At 41.6% G+C, this 19,143-nt stretch overlaps 1 protein-coding gene and 1 long non-coding RNA gene across 4 annotated transcripts in view; one reads left to right on the top strand and one right to left on the bottom strand.

Moving 5' to 3' along the window:
* opn5 (opsin 5) overlaps positions 1 to 19,143 on the top strand; it is an 81,714-nt gene that overhangs the window by 45,966 nt on the left and 16,605 nt on the right. The window lies entirely within an intron of this gene.
* On the bottom strand, positions 13,923 to 17,156 carry LOC122863193. Its single transcript, XR_006374941.1, has 3 exons — positions 16,691 to 17,156; positions 16,302 to 16,353; positions 13,923 to 15,112 (listed from the first exon to the last, which is right to left on the bottom strand). It is a non-coding gene; the product is annotated as an uncharacterized LOC122863193 (long non-coding RNA).

The raw sequence follows: 19,143 nt of genomic DNA, 5'->3' as shown, positions 1-19,143 counted from the left end.
AGCGTACACGCTGCTGTCCCTGCTTGAACAGAGCAGGGCATCCGGCGAATGCGTCGTCTGAGATGCATTTTAAATGGTGTGCAGACTCCGCCTACTCGGCACACCACAGGCGTACAGCGGCGTGGTAAAGCTTGGTTTATGCTCGACGCAGTGTCCCTGGCGTGAGGGTCTGCGGGCCAAAAATGACCTCATCGCGCCTTTTGCGTCGGGCCACAAGCTGTTGCGGAGCTTGGTCGTGCACCTCTGAATTTTGATAACTAGATGCCCAGGGCACACAGTGTGCTTTTCAATTCAACATGGACGCCAAAGCTGGCCAAGCAGGTTCGCCTCTACAAACACATCTACTACTCTTCTTTGAGGGACCACAGAGACAGCCAAATTACTCTCAATTCATGGAGAGAGATCACCACCACACTGGCAAAAGATAAGTCATTTTGTAGTAAAAGTGTAGAAAAGTATACAGGATTGTAATAATGGATAATGACATTCTTCTGGTAACACTCATTGACTCCTTGCTTATCCACAGGATATTTTGTTTGTATGCCCCCTGGCGTGTCAGAGAAATACTGCAACGAACAACGCGCTGAGCATAAACACCTCTGTGCATGCTTGCAGCTCTGTGGAGGCCCGTCCCACGGCGTGTCGCGGGAGTATAAACAAAGCTTAACGGTGCGGACCCACAGACTGTGACCCAACTAGGGGAGGGAAAACGATAGTGCCAAGTTTGAATCATTCATGTAAGTGCAGCAGTAAGGGGTTATCCTGCATAGGGAAATTTTTGGCGCCCCTCAAAGAGGTTTTAGTCAGCACCAAAATGATGAGATTTGAAAATAATACAATATAGCAATAATAGCAATTCAAATCCTGTCCGAATGTATTTAATCAGCAATTTATCAAATAACTGTTGAACAAGCAAAACATGAACTTAAATATGACGTCTTAGACTTCCATCAGTCAACTCCCCTCTCATCCACAGAGAGCCGCTATATTTTACCATATGCTGGAAGCCAGCTAAACTGCATTGTTTTGAATGGGCCTGAATGCTCCGCTGTGAAGCTTGCGCTAATGGGAGAGAGGACTTTCTGTGATTTCTCATAAAATAAAAGCCATTTTATTGCACCCCTCACCTAAACCAAATGGAATATTCCAGTAGGTGAGAACGTGAGAACGTCTGATTCAGAGAAATAAAAAAGTTCCCTGTTTAGCGTTATGTAACCTTACTATCTTACAGCGTTTTCTTCTCTACACAGCTACAGTAAGTTGTCCAGATGGTGAAAAGCTAACTTAGCTAGTTAGCAGCTGAGCTAACATTACGAGTCATTGTGATTTTTTTTCACTGTGGCGGAAGAAAACTATTTTAATTGAAATTAGCTTTACTCGTAACTAGCTAGCTTAACTCTGCTGTGAAGAGTACAAGAAGACGCTGTAGTAACAAACAGGGACTATTATTTCATTTCTGTGGCAGCAAACGCAACACACAGCCTTTCAGTAACTATTATACTGTAACCTGAGCTTATATGGACACTTTATGGCTGACTAAAGTAACATAACTACCCCTCACACACTGGGAAAGACTCACTTCCCACAACAAACCAGCTACACTACAGTCACACACACAGGTTACCCACAAGACCACCATTCTTAAAGGGGAAGGCTCAGCTGGTAACACAGGTGCAATTAGACTGTGGGTGTGCTAACCAGAGGTGGAAGAAGTATTCAGGTCCATTACTAAAGCAAAAATACTAATACTAACGTCGAAAATACTCCACTACAAGTAAAAGTTCTGCATTCTAAACCTTACTAAGGTAAAAGTGTGTAGTAAGTATTATAGCAACATTTACTTAAAGTAGCCTACTCACTGCTCAGTAAAATGGTCCCTGTCAGTGTTTTACTATTATAAATATTTTTGGATTAATATTACTGCATTAATGTGTATGTTGCATTTACTGCTGTGGATGTTTAAGGTTGTGCTAATTTTAACTACTTTATATACTGTTAGGTAGTTTAATCAACAGCAGTGCATCATATTCTACAAGATCATCATGTGTTTGCACTTCTGTATTTGGTTGTGTTTTCTCACTTTACAGCATTTTTTCTAAATGCTGCTAGTGTGTTCTCAAATTAGTGAAGATGTTGCTCTCATGGCCACCGTGCTTCAAGCAAGAACCATGATGAAATTTCAGGTCAATCAGGTTTTACTAATTTTCTACACTAAACAAATGCAACAAGCCTGAATATATATGCTGGTATATTTCAGTACCAGTCAGGTCATTTTTCAAGTCCTTCATACAGGTTGCATTAGCTTACTGTTTAGATTTTCATTGATTTTAATTTATTAATTTTCAGGGTGTCAGAGGAATGAAATGATTTCAGTTCCCATGCTTGCTTCTTGAAAAGATGGGGCTGTCTATCTGTTGGCTGCGTTTTTTGACATGGGGATTATTAATCATCCTGTGAAAACAGTTGAATAATATCTTTCATGGCTCTGGAGGAGCTTGTTTAAGCTCACCTTTGGTTTGACTGAAATTCTGCATTACAAAGTGGAGGCATGGAGTTTGAAAGATGTAAGCAATTACCAGACAGAGAGGGCCTAATAAAAAGATGCTATTGAGTTGTATTATGGAAAATAGGATCCAGGACTCTATTTTCATGGTGGTGCTACAACCTGCACAAGCAGCCCTTTAATAGTTTGGTTATTTTCCTTTATAATTGGCTTTGCCCATCTGTGTGGTATTTTGGTGCCCAACGCAGACCCGCACGGTGCCAAGGTGAGAGGAGAGGAGCAAACAAAGGGCGGTTCATTCAAATGAGGCAGCGCGAAGCAAGTTTTGGTAAAAGAAGGTACGCTTGAGAATATACATCTCATAAGCACATCGGATTGATGCAGCCATTGAAATGGTTTAACAATTTTTTGTACTGTCATTGTACAAAAACACTAAAAACCCATCCCATCTGCCTGCAGATTTGTGATGCTGTGTGCTTACGTTTTGCTGCTCTTCTCCATCCAGACGATAATTTCCTGGAGAAGCTCTCTCCATTTGTTAAGCTATAGTTGTCATGCTTAACTGTGATTGGCTCAGCTGTTTCAGAGCTATGAGACTAGTGATGTGACTAGTTGAGTGTATTTATAAATCACCTCACCCTCAGATCTATATTCCACTTCACCCAGCTTTTTTGCACTTTGCACTGCTGCATGTACATGAACTAGCAGGTGAAATAGCTGTCATAGTTTTAGGTCTTGGGTTTTGTTGTTTCCTGTTTTATTTTGTAAGTTTGCTGCCTCATGTGTCTTGTGTAGTTTTACTTCCTATCTTTGTTTGCCTTTCCCTCCAGTTTTGATTGTTTGCTCCACACTAATCAGTGTCACCTGTGTATATAGTCTGTGTGCTTCCCTTGTTCTGTGTCAGTTCGTCTTGGTTCATGTGCCTTGTGTTTGACTATCTCCCTGTTTTATGGACTTAGGAATTTCTGCCTGCTCCCTATTGGATTTGTTTGCCTCATCTGGACTGCCTTTCCTGGTTTTGATCTCTGCCTGCCTGACAGTCCCTGTATCCCCCACTGTCTGTGATTTGGGTTCACCCCCTTGAGTTCCCTGCTTGGCAAAGTGATATTAGCAGGTGCACTTAGAGATGCCCACACAATCTCTGTGTCCAAGACCTACCACTTTGCACTGTTTGTTGCACTTGTGCAATTTAAATATCCCCAGTGTTTATGGTAAAATATTAGGGAGATTTGACAGCCTCTACTGCATCTATTTTGACCATCTAACTATAAAGGAAGGACGTTTCCTTCGATTCTTTCCTTCGTTCCTACGATTCCTTCTCCTCTGCCTCAAGCTCAGAACGCACCCGTGACCTTTGCCCTCTCCAAACAAGACGCTTGCATGTGCAAGTTTAAACCCAGAGCCATGTATTAACCCTCTCTCTCAACGGTGCTGGTTATAGCCTACCTAATGAGGTTGATTTGAGTTTTAATGTTAACGTTTTGAAAACCTGACACAATGGTCAATTTAATGTTATTAATTCTGAACGGGTACTGCACTATTTTTTAAAATGTGTGTCTTGTGAGTCCCCCAAATTTATGGAAGTGCAATACTAAATTTCTGGAGTATCCCTTTATTAAAAAAAAAAAAGAAAAAAAAAAGGACTTAAGAATCTACAGCCATGATAGCGGCTCTGAGGCTTTACTTAGGCACATTGGTGCTTTGAGCTAAATGCTAAAGTTAGCATGCTAATATTTGCTAATTAGCACCAAACACAAAGTTGATGCTAGGAATCAATAGGAATGATAGGAATGTCATTGCAGTTGGACAAATTTAAATTTCTCTCACACTAGATGAGAACACAGGAGATCACCAAAGTTATTATGAATTTTCCTGAGGGGGACATACATGTCTGTGTTAAATTTCATGGAAACCCATCCAATAGTTGTTGACACATTTTCCCAAAAACCAAACATGTTTACCTTATGGTGGCACTAGAAGAAAAGTCAGGGGATCACCAACATCAGTAGAATTCACCCTCTGGGGGCCAGGAATGTCTGTAAAAAAATTCATGACAATCTATCTAGTAGTTGTCAAGATATTTCAGTCTGTGGACAGACTGTCAGTGGTGGACCAACCAAGCAACAGACCGACATTGCCAACCCTAGAGCCATGCCACTAACCGTTTTCTGTTTACAACATGGACTTGCAAGTAGCTATCTTGATACCAAGTTGAATTAATCATAGTGCATATGAATGGTGTGTTTACATAGCTCATATACTGTAGATTTACAGAAAAAATGTTGGATAATGTTTAAGCTGTAGCTCAAAGGGCTTTACATAGCATCATACCATCATAAAACCCACAAATCAACCAGTAGTCAGAATGGAAATAATAGATTGCTAACATGATTTATTTGAGCTACACATAGGATGTGGTTTTGTCATGTGGTTTCTCTTATTCTCTTACCAGATGAGCTCATACTAAAATCAGTTATTTTCAGTGTACAGGCCAAAACACCCTTTATTAATCAAATTAATCTGGATGTCAGTGTTTTAATTAGTTAAAAATTATCATTGGAAGTTGAAGTAATGAGACAATAGGTTCTCTGTGTTTACATTCGTGCAGGAGGCACAGCGCATGCTCGCCGACCAGATACAACCTGGACTCCTTAGTTATTGTCCTCGGTGACTCTAACAAAGGAAATCCCCAAATGCAGACAGTTTATTAAATATCCGACCAGAAAGGAGAATATTTTGGATCACTGTTACACAGCAATCAACAATGCTTAACACGCCGTCCCTCACGCTGCACTGGGACACTCTGACCACGTCATGGTCCACCTAATTCCTGCATACAGGCAGACATTAAAGCTCTCTAAACCTGTTTTGAGGACATCAAAGCAGTGGACCAGTGACGCTATGGAGGACCTTCATGCGTGCTTGAACTGTACTGACTGGGATGTTTTTTTTAAGGATTGCTACAGTCTGGATGAGTTCACAGAGGCTGTGACGTCCTAAATCAGCTTCTATGAAGACTGCTATATACCAACATGCACCAGGGTGAGTTATAACAATGACAAACCCTGGTTCACAGCTAAAGACTGCTAAGGTTGGAAAAGGAAAAAGCATTCAGGAGTGGAGATAGGGACAGGTTTAGGGAGGCAAAGTACAGGTTTAGCATGGTGATGAGAGAAGCTAAATGACTGTACTCAGAGAATACAACAACAGTTCTCAGCAATTGATTCTGTTTGTCTGGAGGAGGCTCAGACACTTCACCAACTACAAACCTAAAGCCTCCCACTCCAACTTGCTGCTGGCCAACAAACTGAATGAATTATACTGTCGATTTGAAAGACAATGGGACAGTTCTGACAACATCCCCTGTGACTGCATCCACCAGCTCCAGCCCACCAGCTCCACCTCTCCCACCTCGGTCTCTCCCTCTGCCCTCAGCACTTTGTTGATCAGCTGTATCTTTAACACCTCACTGGAGACATGCCATGTTCCAGCCTGCTTCAAGACCTCCACCATCATCCCCGTCCCCAAAAAACCAAGTGCCACAGAATTCAATGACTGCAGACCAGGTGTTGTCGCATCTCAAAACCATCACTGACCCACTCCTGGACCCCCTGCAGTTAGCCTACAGAGCCAACAGGTCTGTAGACGATGCAGTAAACATGGTCCTTCACTTCATCCTCTAGCACCTGGACTCTCCTGGAAACACATCTCTGACTCCAGGACCATCAGCACTGATTCTCTTCTAGGCTGCGTCCTTTCCCCTCTGCTCTTCTCTCTGTACACCAACAGCTGCACCTATAGTCACTAGTCCGTCAAGCTCCTGAAGTTCGCAGACGACACCACCCTCATTGGGCTCATCTCTGGTGGGCATGAATTTGCCTACAGGTGGGAGATTGACCATCTCGTGACCTGGTGCGGTCTGAACAACTTGGAGCTTAATGCCCTTAAGACAGTGGATTTCAGGAAGAACCTAGCCCCACTGGTCCCATCACCCTGTGTGACTCCCCAGTCAACACTGTGGAGTCCTTCCGCTTCCTGGGCCACCATCATCACCCAAAACCTCAAGTGGATGCTGAAAATCAGCTCCATCACCAAGAAAGCCCAGCAGAGTGTTGGGATTCAGGTAGGGCAGGTTTGGTTATTAGCAGAAATATCAGAGATTTATGAATATTAATACAATTATTAATATTATTTAAAATATTCATATGGATTAATAATTACAGGGCACCACCCTGGAATCAGGCACCAATAACCAAACGTGAAAAATAGTCTCAAAGGTGGCTGTCCACCTAAAAAATGCAGATATTTAAGGTACTATCTTACATTAAAAGGGGGACAGTAAAGGGTGAGTTCCGAGCACTGAGCAACTGCTCTTTAAAAGATACTATAGCATTTATTTAATCTAAGCCCTGATTCACAATCAATAACCTCAGTCAACAACCACTACCATCTAGTCTAAACACAATATGCATACAACAATCAGCAAGCATATAAGGTGTGTGTGTGGGGGTGGGGGGGCAATGGGGTGGGAGGACAATGGGGTGGGAGGAATGGAAGGAAGATGGCGAGCGTGACCACATGGGTCTACGTCACACAGAGCCAAAATGGTGGGCAGAACCGCGAAACTCAAACAAAGGGACAGAGCCGAAAGGAAGGATAAGCTCTAATTGTCCTCAAGATAGCGAGCAGCTTAGCTAGCTTTGCTCTCACGCTATCTGGGTCGTTTGAGATGTGTATAAATGTACGTGTAAAGGTGTGTGGTTTAGTGGCGAGGAAACAGAAAGGAAAATACACAGAGTAAGGCACAACTTAAGAGCTGTTCCTTTATCACACAGTAACCCAGCAGCAAACTTTCATTCACCAACTGTGTTACTGGACTTTGGTCTGATAAAGCTTATAGCTTATATATAAAGTTATTAGCTTCCACAGTGGCTAAAGCTAACACAGTTAAACGGCCCAACGGCGTGGTACCGATACAAATGGAACGTGCTAAACACAAAGAAAACCACACAGCAATTAGGACACGGCGGTCCGTTACTCTCCCGATTAAGCAAAGCACAGAACAATAAAGCTTAGATAAGATAACATCTATAAAATCTATCTCTGCCCAGACACAAGCCTCTCACTTGAAAATTGCTCTTGGTCCGGCGCCGAGGCAGTAGGACATGGGGCCAGCGACGAGGCAGCAGGACATGGAGCCGGCGTTGGAATGACTGGCTGAGGAGCGGGCTGGACCGGTGGTGTGCGGGAGACCGGAACCTGCTCCTCCGACTGAGAAGGAGGGTGCGGCTGCTGTTGTGACCCCACCGATGATTCACTGACTTGTTGCGACCCAGCAGTCAGTCCTGCGTTGTGCTATGATCCAACCGGAAGCGGAGGTGGTTGCGCCAATCCTTGGCAGCATCGGCCAAGGATTGGTGCTGCTGCGATCCAGCCGGGAAAGGAGTTGACTGCGATCCAGCAGGGAGTCCAGGGAGCTGCTGCGATCCAGCCGGGAAGGAGTCTACTGCGATCCAGCAGGGAGTCCAGGGAGCTGCTGCGATCCAGCCGGGACGGAGTCTACTGCGATCCAGCAGGGGAGTCCAGGGAGCTGCTAAGATCCAGCCGGGAAGGAATCGACTGCGATCCAGCAGGAAGTCCAGGGAACTGCTGAGATCCAGCCGGGAATGAGTCGACTGCGATCCAGCAGGAAGTCCAGGGAGCTGCTGAGGTCTGGCAGAGAGTCCGGGAGCGGGGAGCTGTTGCCACCCTGCAGGGGTTTCTGTCTGCTGCGATGACTGCTGCGATCCAGCAGGGAGTGATGGTTGCGACAGAGGCTGCTGCGATCTAGCGATGGCAAGGGATTGGTGCTGCTGCAATCCAGCGGCAGCAAGGACAGGGTGCTGCTGCGATCCCGCAGGGACAGGGGGCGGCTGAGCAGCTGGGCAGGTGAACAGCGGAGGGAGCCATGCTTCTTCCTGGAGCGTTTCCCGGAAGGCGCCAAGACAGCAACATGCTGAGGTACAGTCTGGAGATGAGTAAACCGGGGTGCGGGCTGCCGACTGGCGGGTCGGGAGTCAAGCCGGGAACCGGAAGCAGACACAAAGATCTTGGCCCACTCAGGAAGGGAGTCCCATAGCCAGGGCATGCGGGAGACAGCAAAACGTGCGGGAGCTTTGACTGTCAGCCTGGACTGCTCGCTGCTGGCTGTTCCCCAACTCTCCAGCAAACTAGAAAGGTTCAACACCAGTTCTTTCAAGTCATCAGATCTGGTTTCCGCTGGGTCCATGTTGGCCAGATCGTTCTGTCGCAGGACCTGTTTTCTGAACCCAAATGCAGAACACACGAACCAGAATGGAGGTAAGGTTGGAACAGTTTTATTGTGCAGATAGTAGTAGGCATGCAAGGAATCCAGCATGGTTTGTGGCCGCCCCGAGGACTCGACGGGACCAGGTCGAGGGAGTTTACTGGCGGCGCTCTGGACCGGAACAAGGTGGGCTGGTTCTGGACTGGCGAGCGTAGTGGGAAGGGCTGGGCCTGACAAAATCAGGAAGGGGGCAAACACTTTTTCACACCACTGTAGCTTCACTAGAAATTTAGGGTTGAAAAAAGGTAACATTAACTTAACCACTCTAAAGAGTGTGGTTATGATTATGCACTGGCACTTTCCACACACTGTTAGAGCCTCTTGTAGGAGAGCTGCTAGCCCAGTTACAATACAGGTACCCACACAGTGACTCTTTTTATGGGGCGCAAATGTTCTTCTAGTGACTGTCAAAGCACTGCTGGCCTCTGCGCCTTTTCAACAGAGATCCCGACAGTAGCTGCTCATGGCTGGTTAGCTTTGACCATTAGCACCCATTTCCCCACAGATCCCTGCTTTGTCACACACTACGTAGCCATGAGGCCATGCCTCACACCATTGTTTGCCTCCCACATACCCCACTGCTGTCTGTATTTTTTAACCATACTGGAAGGGAGGGCCATAGGAGAATTTGAGGGTGTACTTACTTTCTCACCCTGCCCCTTGGCATTGCTCATGACCCCTAGCGGTCAGGCCTTAAAGACTTTGGTGATCTCCTGACTTTCAGTCTTTTTAAAACTAATGACATTCCTATCAGCCTCAACTGCACTTTGTGTTTAGTGCTACTTAGCAAATGTTTGCATGCTAAACTAAGATGGTGAATGTGGTAAACATTTCGATTACCTGGTAAACATCAATATGCCATTGTGAGCATGTTAGCATGTTGACATTAGCATTTTGCGCAAAGCACCACTGTGACTAAATACAGCCTCACAGAGCCGCTAGCGTAGTATTGTTTTCAATTCGTAGGTGTTATCGGGAACGCATCACAGGCTCTGATCTCTGTGCATCAAAATGTCTAGGCTGTTGGTACTGTACAGAAAAGAGTAAACATAATCAAGCCATGATATCAATGATATGCACAATGACTTAAAGAAATATATAATATTGATTGTGAACTGAAAAAAGGTTCTGTTAACGTAAATAAAAGTTAATCTAAGAGAACTGGCCTGAATAATACTCCCTGCAGGCAGCAATGGGTTTGCTCTCTATGACATTCATATGACTCTTATGGTGTTTGGGGGACCACATGATAGACTGAAATAAAGACAGAAACAAATGAATGGATAGACCTGTTAGATAATGCAGTTACTGTATTAGTGGATTGTGATTTAAGGTATGATTTCTGTTAGTCTTTAACTAGCAGCCCTAACTATTTATGGAAACCATTTAGGACAGGACGATGATGTTACGATTCACAAGGGTTGACTCAAACGCAGACTCACACAGACACAGAGAGGTGAGTTAGAGATGAGGGATTTATTGTACAGTTCACCAGAGTTTTGATGGGATTGAGGGAAGGGAGCCAGAGGACGGAGACCGAGGGGTGAGAGGGGAGCCATGGGTGGATGAGGTATTTCTGGGGTCCAAGTCTGGAGGTACGTGTGGCTGTGTAGCTGAGACCAAGCAAGGCTGGCAGGCAGAGTTGCTGGGCGAGGCAGACAGACAAGCAGGCTGTGATCCTGAGCACAGGGAGAGCAAGGTTAGCACAATTCAAAACACAAGGAAGCAAAATAACTAGAATGATATTATGGGACGTGAACTACCACATGGGTTGAAAACAACGATCTGGCGATGAGTGGAAGTTCGACCAGGGTTGATACACGTGATCAGTGGATGAGTTGCTGGTGTGCGGCTTGGAGCCGGTGTGTTGGTTGATGAGTCAGGAGCCTGTGGAGAGAGGGAGTGCCACGCCCACAACACAGAGAGAAACAGACAGAGAAACTTTAAGGATATGGCACAGGGCCTTACCCCTCAGAATTGTTTTTTTTAAATCCCACAAATGTACATACACATTAATATAATTCAATAAGGAAAGTCTAAAAAAATTCTTTTGGATTTTTAAAAAATTACAATTTTTAGACGTTATACAACTGAAATCATGTAATTACATATTTCTTACCTTGCATAATACTTGATGTCATCCTCAGTGCTGTAATCCTCACTAATCCTCCCCTGGTTGATCTGTTCTCTCAACAAGCCTTTTTGTGGGGCTTACAAGGACATGGTGTGCTCTTCCTGATCACCATGAAACTGATAATATATTCAATAAAACAAGTCTCTTAAGGTGTCTAAACTAGCTAATATATCTCAAATCTTGTTGCAGTTTTTTGCCATTTCAAGACAAAAACACTGATAAGAATAAATAAAAGGAATAGTGTAGATGCAATAATCTTATCTTGTCCGGAACTGCATAGAACAATCCAGAACAGACACTCTGTGGATCAGGAGAGGCCAAATACATTAACATTATGAATATTCTTCATTATTGAAATTACATATTTAGCCTTTTTATATTTTATTTGTATATGTTTGTGACCTGTTTTTAAATGTCAGAGAACCCTGGAGTTAATCTTGAAGAGACCATGACTCCTAGAAAATGGAGCACTCCCTTCAAGCTAGTTCAGTCAGACAATGCGAGTGTACTCAGGGTCCAACAATAACATTTTTTGCCACTGCCCCGGTTGGGCAAGTGGGTCAAGAATCTACCTACCCTGATTAAAATTTAAATGGTGTGCATGAACGCCAAACCAGTGTGTGTCTGTTTACGCCAGTGAAATGTTTTTTTTGTTTGTTTTTGTTAATCAACTTTTTCCCCACTTTATTGAATTGAGAAGTTCAAACAGGCATCTGTAGAACATATTAGGTCATTACAGTACAAGTACAGTCTTTGGGAAGTGACAAACTGTTTATGATTGCTGGGAGTGACTATTCTCCATTTAATAACAGCGATGGTCGCCAGGCTAGACAAGCCAAAGGGAAAACAAAACAATTGCCTGATTTATAGAACTGAAAGTTTTCTTTGCTGTGCCGTGACAGAATGTGTAAATGCTATTAAGCCTCCAAACATGTGAGCAAGCATGTGTACATGCCCCGCTGGGTTTTCAGTGATTCCAAGAAAACATTTGGCTCATCATGCAATCTTGCCTCGAGAGATTTTGATGTTTATCCCTTTTATGCTCCTTGGGCTTGGCCTGTTGAGAGAGAGAGAGAGAGAGAGAGAGAGAGAGAGAGAGAGAGAGAGAGAGAGAGAGAGAGAGAGAGAGAGAGAGAGAGAGAGAGAGAGAGAGAGAGAGAGAGAGAGAGAGAGAGAGAGAGAGAGAGAGAGAGAGAGAGAGAGAGAGAGAGAGAGAGAGAGAGAGAGAGAGAGAGAGAGAGAGAGAGAGAGAGAGAGAGAGAGAGAGAGAGAGAGAGAGAGAGAGAGAGAGAGACCCTGCATGCAGAATTCTGTTGGTCCATATTAAACATCCAAAGAAAAACACCAAGCAATCTGTGCAGGGCAGAATTAGGCCGTTACCCATTACTTATTAACATTTTAAAAAAACACTTTTTTGAGTTTGGTTACATCTCACATTGAGCTTTAAGTTGTTTGTAGTCATTGCACGACAGGTGAGGTAGAGACAGAGTGGAATACTTTAAGAAATTTGATTTGTTAAATCCCAAACGTTACAAAGCTAAATGACATTAAAAAGCAACAGATTCTATTAGGAGAGGGATGTGCAGCTAACATAGCTGCACAATATGTGACTGCATGTCATAAACTGAGGGACACATAGTTAACACAACATCACTGAATATGACAAATAATTATCTTGACATCACAGCCTACACACACACACACATGCGCGCACACACATACAAGTTACATATACACGCACACACACACAGTCATGTATACAATACATTTTGGTTGTATATACACTTTTGATGTTATTTACTGTATTTTATCTGTTGTGTTATTGCTAATATTACTGTTTTGTGTATGTATATTTTCAATATTACTGTATTTTATTATTTTTTTCAATTACTGGTTTGTGTAGTGTACAAATATTTGATCAATTTGAACTTGGGTGCTTTGGCAAAATAGTTTTTCAAAACTTTCATGCCAATAAAGCCTTTGATTTGAATTGAGAGAGAGCAGATTGAAAGAGAACATATAATAGCACAATGCAAATTCCACATAGAGATTTAAAATAATAGTAATGGTAGTGGCAGCTGGCCAATAGAGGGCACTAGGGTGCTGCCCTCCTTTAGACCTTGAGCCACAAAAACCCATTACACCTACTACTAATACTAATAATGAATGTTACACATTGTCTATATTTGTGTGTTTGAAATTCGAAATTCACCAAGAAATGTGTAAAATATCATCTGCGCAATATACATGCTTTTCCTACATATCGCCTCCGCCTGTCTGCATGTCTCAGCAGCTCTGGAGTAATGTAGAAATCGCTCATAAGTAGCAGTTTAGCCAAAGATATGAACATATGACATAAAATTTAGCAAATCAGTGTTCTCAAATCTAATCCGAAAAGGCCGATTTATTTTATTGCCCTAAGCGAGCCACTGCTAGTAGGTCAGGACCTTCTTTTAAATAGTCTATGGTCAGGACCTCTACACTGGGGGGAAAAAGGTCCTTTGAATTTATTTGATTTTAATGTGTACATTGATCCCACATGATCAGAATGTGGCCCCCAAAGGGGCTGAAATCCTTCTGTGTTTGTGCCGGTTTATTATTATTATTTGTTGTTGAACTGCCGCTTTGGCTCAAATTCCTGTGAGCTGGAATGAGCTAGAAATACAAAACTTGGCCCAGTAACTGGAAATGAAGTCCAATCAGCCACATTGTGGCTCTGTAATTAAGGCCCAAAAATGCAATTTGTGTTGGCTTGAACCCCGGAATTGCTGCTTGCGGCTATATTATTATTATTTATTATTATTATTATTATTATGTAACTTTATAGCAATTTTATTATGTCCCAGGTACCCGAGTTTGATCTTAAATCTAACTTGATTTGTTAAAGTTAACTTATCCAAATGTAGACATCAGTTCCATGTATAAAAAAAAACCTGATTTACAATGACAAAAAAGGCAAAGTTATGTACTAAAATGTTGCTATATTAAGCCTTAAAACTTTGCAGAACATGCATGACTTTACCCAGGATTCAGTGCAGTTGCCGTAAACGGGTTTTACAAAGGAATCATAATTGCACAAAATACAAAAATTGGACTCTGTAAACCATGCATCAACAGCAGTGGATTCAAACACAAATACATAATAATGCAATGTTTACACAGTGGATTCACAACAAAAATCATGTAAATTCTGTATAAAGTGGAATGGATTCACAATATAAATAATGTAACCTTGCATTAACTGTTTTCACAGTGTATCAATAGGAGCATATACATGCTTCAAACATATCTGCAGAATGGATTAAGAACAGCAAAGACATTTATAAACCCTGAATAATATGTTGTCACAGTAGATTTAAAAGTGCAAATACAAAATAATGGGAACTGTCCACAAACAGTGCATTCCCAAGAGCAAATACAAAACAAGAATAGCACTCTTTCACTTAAATAAACCAAACATGGCACAAAGTGAATATGGCAAATTAGAGCTAGTGCTTTGTTAGAAAGTTTGCTTTTGTTTTCCCTGAGGAATAAACACAAATAGATATGTAAACCTTGTATAAGCTGTTGTCAAAGAGGATTCAAACCAGGAAATACAAAATACTGCAGCTGTTTTTAAAGTTGAATCAGAACAAAAATAGTTACAAACCCTCTTTAAACTATTTTCATAATGGATTCATAAGAAAAAATACTGTCAACTTACAACAGTGGATTAACAAAAGAAAATGAAAAAGCAGTTCAAATGGTATAGCAATACCAAAGATGCCTTTTGAGGAATTCAAATGTCTTGTATTTATCTCTGGCAGTGCAGTCTCTCTGACCGTTTCACTGAAAGAGCCTGTTTTTTAGAGCAAGTACTTTGTTAGAAAGTTTACCCCCATCCAGTTCCATGAAAATCTTTTGGACTACTTAAAAGGTGTAGCGGAGGTCAGCAGGGTAGCTGAGGTTCAGGGCATACATCAGTCCGAACAACAGCTAATGCTACATTATCCAGATTTTGCAACACCTTGATGCCTTCAAGGACAATTCCAATGTCCTATGGTTCATCATTTGAAGCATGTTCTTTAATAACATAAATCCCAACAGTGGTGTCTTCAATGGCCTTGTTGATTGCATCTTCATCCATGCCCTGTTCAAAACAGACAAGGGTAGGTAAATAAAAGGTAGTTAGACCTATTAACCTAGCACTATCGAGAAAAGAATAAATATGAAATTGGGCAAGCATAGTGACAGTATAGATCTAGAAAAGGTAAGGTGAAAGTTAGAATGAAGGTAAATTTAGAGACAAGGACAACTAACTAGAGTAGAACATTAAACATGCATCTGCATCATCAAACAAACTAAATTTTGATTAGTGACTTAATGCAGCTCTTGTGTTTTTATTTTAAAGTCAACTACTGGTTTAAACTGAGAATATACACCAGGGTCCCTACCATGGTAAGAGCCTTGCTGCGAGCAGATCACAGATGATATCCTAGTAGTTATAACTACTCCAGGTTTAAAATCAACCAATGTGTGATGGCAGTGTTTTTGGTTTTTGTGTGATTTAAATGTACAATAAATGTTTTAAAGTCACAGCCTAAAAACATACAAATTACTGTCTCCCTCTCTGATTCTAAATCACCACAAGCACAAAGGTGGCAACTGAATATTGCTTCCTCTTTGAGAGTGACCCCTGTGGAGTTGATTTTACTTTGGTAGACGACAAGGGCATTCAACGTCTTAAATGTGTATGGACAGTGTAGGTATGTACAGTGGTGTGCAAAAGTGTTTGCCCCCTTCCTGATTTCTTGACAAAATGAAGACTTTGGAGTAGCCTAGTCAAAGTCCTGACCTGTATCCTATTGACATGCTGTGGCATGACCTTAAAAAGGCAGTTCATGCTCGAAAACCCTCCAGTGTGGCTGAATTACAACAATTCTGCAAAGATGAGTGGGCCAAAATTCCTCCACAGCACTGTAAAAGACTCATTGCAAGTTATCGCAAACGCTTGATTGCAGTTGTTGCTGCTAAGGGTGGCCCAAACAGTTATTAGGTTTAGGGGGCAATTGCTTTTTCACACAGGGCCATGTAGGTTTGGATTTTGTTTTCCCTTAATAATAACAACCTTCATTTAAAAACTGCATTTTGTGTTTACTTGTGTTATCTTTGACTAATACTTAAATTTGTTTGAAGATCTGAAACATTTAAGTGTGACAAACATGCAAAAAATAAGAAATCAGGAAGGGGGCAAACACTTTTGCACACCACTGTACATGGAAAGCGAGAACTATGTCCAAAATGTGGATGCTTGTAGTGATGTAAAAGCTTGGACCTACTTGACACAGTTTCTGTGCACCCCTTACAACTCCACATCCCCTGCACCTAACCCTGTAACATACATCAAACAAACATCAAGATCATCATTAGTCACATCATTAAAGCTCCAATCCGCAATTCAGACATAAACAAAAAGGTCTGCTCCGCTGCCAAAATTCAACACACGATGGAAATCTATCACTTGCAAATTAATTGATTGTATTTAAATGGACTAACACTAAACATCAACTAAATGTGTTTTTAATGTTTTCTGATTCTGTTAAAGGCTTGTTTAGAATGGCAATATTTGTCAGAGTAAAGCAAGTATTTATTTTCAATTATAATCAACTGAGAAACAAACATCAGCTTCAACAGCAACACAAAAGAAAAGAAATATGACAGCACTTACCACTATATAGGCTTTGAGTGTGTATGCTGTGCAAATAGGATGGTGGACCTATGAAAGAAAATATTTAGAATCAGTGGGGTGAATTCAGTGGATTGCCTCAAATATTTAAAACACCACAAACAAATATGACAAAATCGCAAAGCAAAGATGCAACACACATTAATTTTTAAGTATTGTCTGTAATACTGCACAACGTTGGACACAATGGCAAGCTGAAAATTTTAAATTCAATTTGAGTACAAATTTAAGAACGCTTTTTCATTCATTTGAATACTGTGATAAATTTGATTTATGGACGGCTTTTTCAGTGTATGTGAGGAGAGAGTGGATCGGGGAAACTGACATGATAAACAAAGGGCTTCCCACTAATATATTAAACTGTGTTGACAGGATAAACACATTGTATGAAACTATGGCAGGTCGCGCATATAACCCACAAACACACACACAAGCATATAACCGACACACACCCTCTGCCTATAATTGTGCAATATTCTCTGTTTAATACTGTTGTGCAATATACTCTGTTTTTAGATATTTATTTATTCATACTTCTATTACTGCTGTGCAATATCTACCATCTCGTAATTATCTTAATAAGCTACACTTAACTTGACAGTACTCATTATTGCACTATTATTATTACTCACTATTACTTATTACTTATATTATTACATTGTATTATTATACCGTGCATACTTATCAACCTATCAACCTCGAAATCCACTTTTGTACTTACTTATTTAGCTTTTATACTTATATCCACTTTGTACTTTATTTATCTTACCTGTATTTAGTGTATTATATTTTGATTTGCTTAGTACTTCTATTCCTGTGTGCATTGACGTGATAGTGAGCAGCTGTAACAAAAGAGTTTCCCCTTGGGGATCAATAAAGTATTTCTGATTCTCTCTCTCTAACACACACACTGTCCTAAACATTTTATTAACTTCTGGCCCCGAGCGCAATCACTTATTTGCTCCTCCAAGGTCCACCCCTAACTCTGTAAAATCTCTCCTCCAAGATCCGTTTGAGAGAAGAACTTATATAATAAGTTAACAATATGAGAAAGAGTTGGGTCCAGATCAACCTGACCTCGCAATCAGATAGCAGGCTAGCGAAAAAGGGAAGCAGCGTATGCAAGGCTACTCTCATAGCTGGTACAACAGAAAGGCCTGGCTAGCTGGATATAGTCTATGCTAATGCCTTATTTTGCTTTCCGTGCTTGCTTTTTAAAACAACGGGGACCGATCCAGCATGGACAGTTTTAAGAGAGTGAAGGATATGAAGCACCTGTCTGAGAAAGTAAGGAAACATGAGAACACCAAGGCACACATAGATAATTCTGTCAAGCTAACGGTAGCCATATTAGGCAGAGTGAACATCGTTACGCAGCTGGACGTCGGCCACAGCATCGCAGTGAGGAAACACAATGAGGAGGTGGATTAAAAACAGGCACATTTTATCCAAAATAGTCGGTTGTGTTAAATTTTGTGGGGCTTTTGAGTCTGTCTTGCGTGGAATGAAGAGACTGACTACTCAGACAACCCTGGTATTTTCAGGCAATTGGTGGATTTTGTTGCCTCCCTAGACAGTGTGCTGGAGGAGCTAACTTAACGTTTTTAAAGGCACGTCAAAGACGGTACAAAACGAGCTGTTGGACTGCATATTGTCAGTGCTAGGGATTACATTCTGGAGTAAGTAAAGAGCGCTGATGTTATTGCCATTCAAGTAGACAAGACGACTGACATTTCCACCCACTGCCAACTGGTGCTTGTGCTAAGCTACATCAGCATCAACAATAACATCAAGTTATCAAGGGTGGCAAGTTTCGTGACTGTTTGAGCATCCTAAAGGCCTAACTAATTGGTTTCATCTGGCTTGATCGATAGATATAATTGAATATCATCTGCATAACAATGAAAGTTTATGGAGTGTTTCCTAATAATATTGCCAAGAGGAAGCATATATAAGGTGAATAGAATTGGTCCAAGCACAGAACCTTGCAGAACTCTGTGACTAACTTTGGCGTGCATGGAGGATTCATCGTTAACATGTACAAACTGAGATCGATCTGATAGGATTTAAACCAGCTAAGTGCGGTTCCTTTAATGCCAATTAAATGTTCTAGTCTCTGTAATAGTATGTGATGGTCAGTGGTGTCAAATACCAGCACTAAGATGTAACAAGACAAGTACAAAGACAAGTCCATTGTCTGATGCAATTAGAAGGTCATTTGTAATTTTCACCAGTGCTGTGTCTGTGCTATGATGCACTCTAAATCCTGACTGAAAATCCTCAAACTATTGTTATGTAGATAGTCACACAACTGATTGGCGACTGTTTTCTCAAGGATCTTAGAGAGAAAGGGAAGGTTAGACATAGGTCTATAATTGGCTGAAACCCCTGAATCAAGATTTTTAAGATGATTTACAGCTACTTTAAAGGACTGT

The sequence above is a fragment of the Siniperca chuatsi genome, linkage group LG16, assembly GCF_020085105.1.
Source record: "Siniperca chuatsi isolate FFG_IHB_CAS linkage group LG16, ASM2008510v1, whole genome shotgun sequence".
Taxonomy (NCBI): domain Eukaryota; kingdom Metazoa; phylum Chordata; class Actinopteri; order Centrarchiformes; family Sinipercidae; genus Siniperca; species Siniperca chuatsi.
This window is presented reverse-complemented; position numbering and strand designations above follow the sequence as displayed.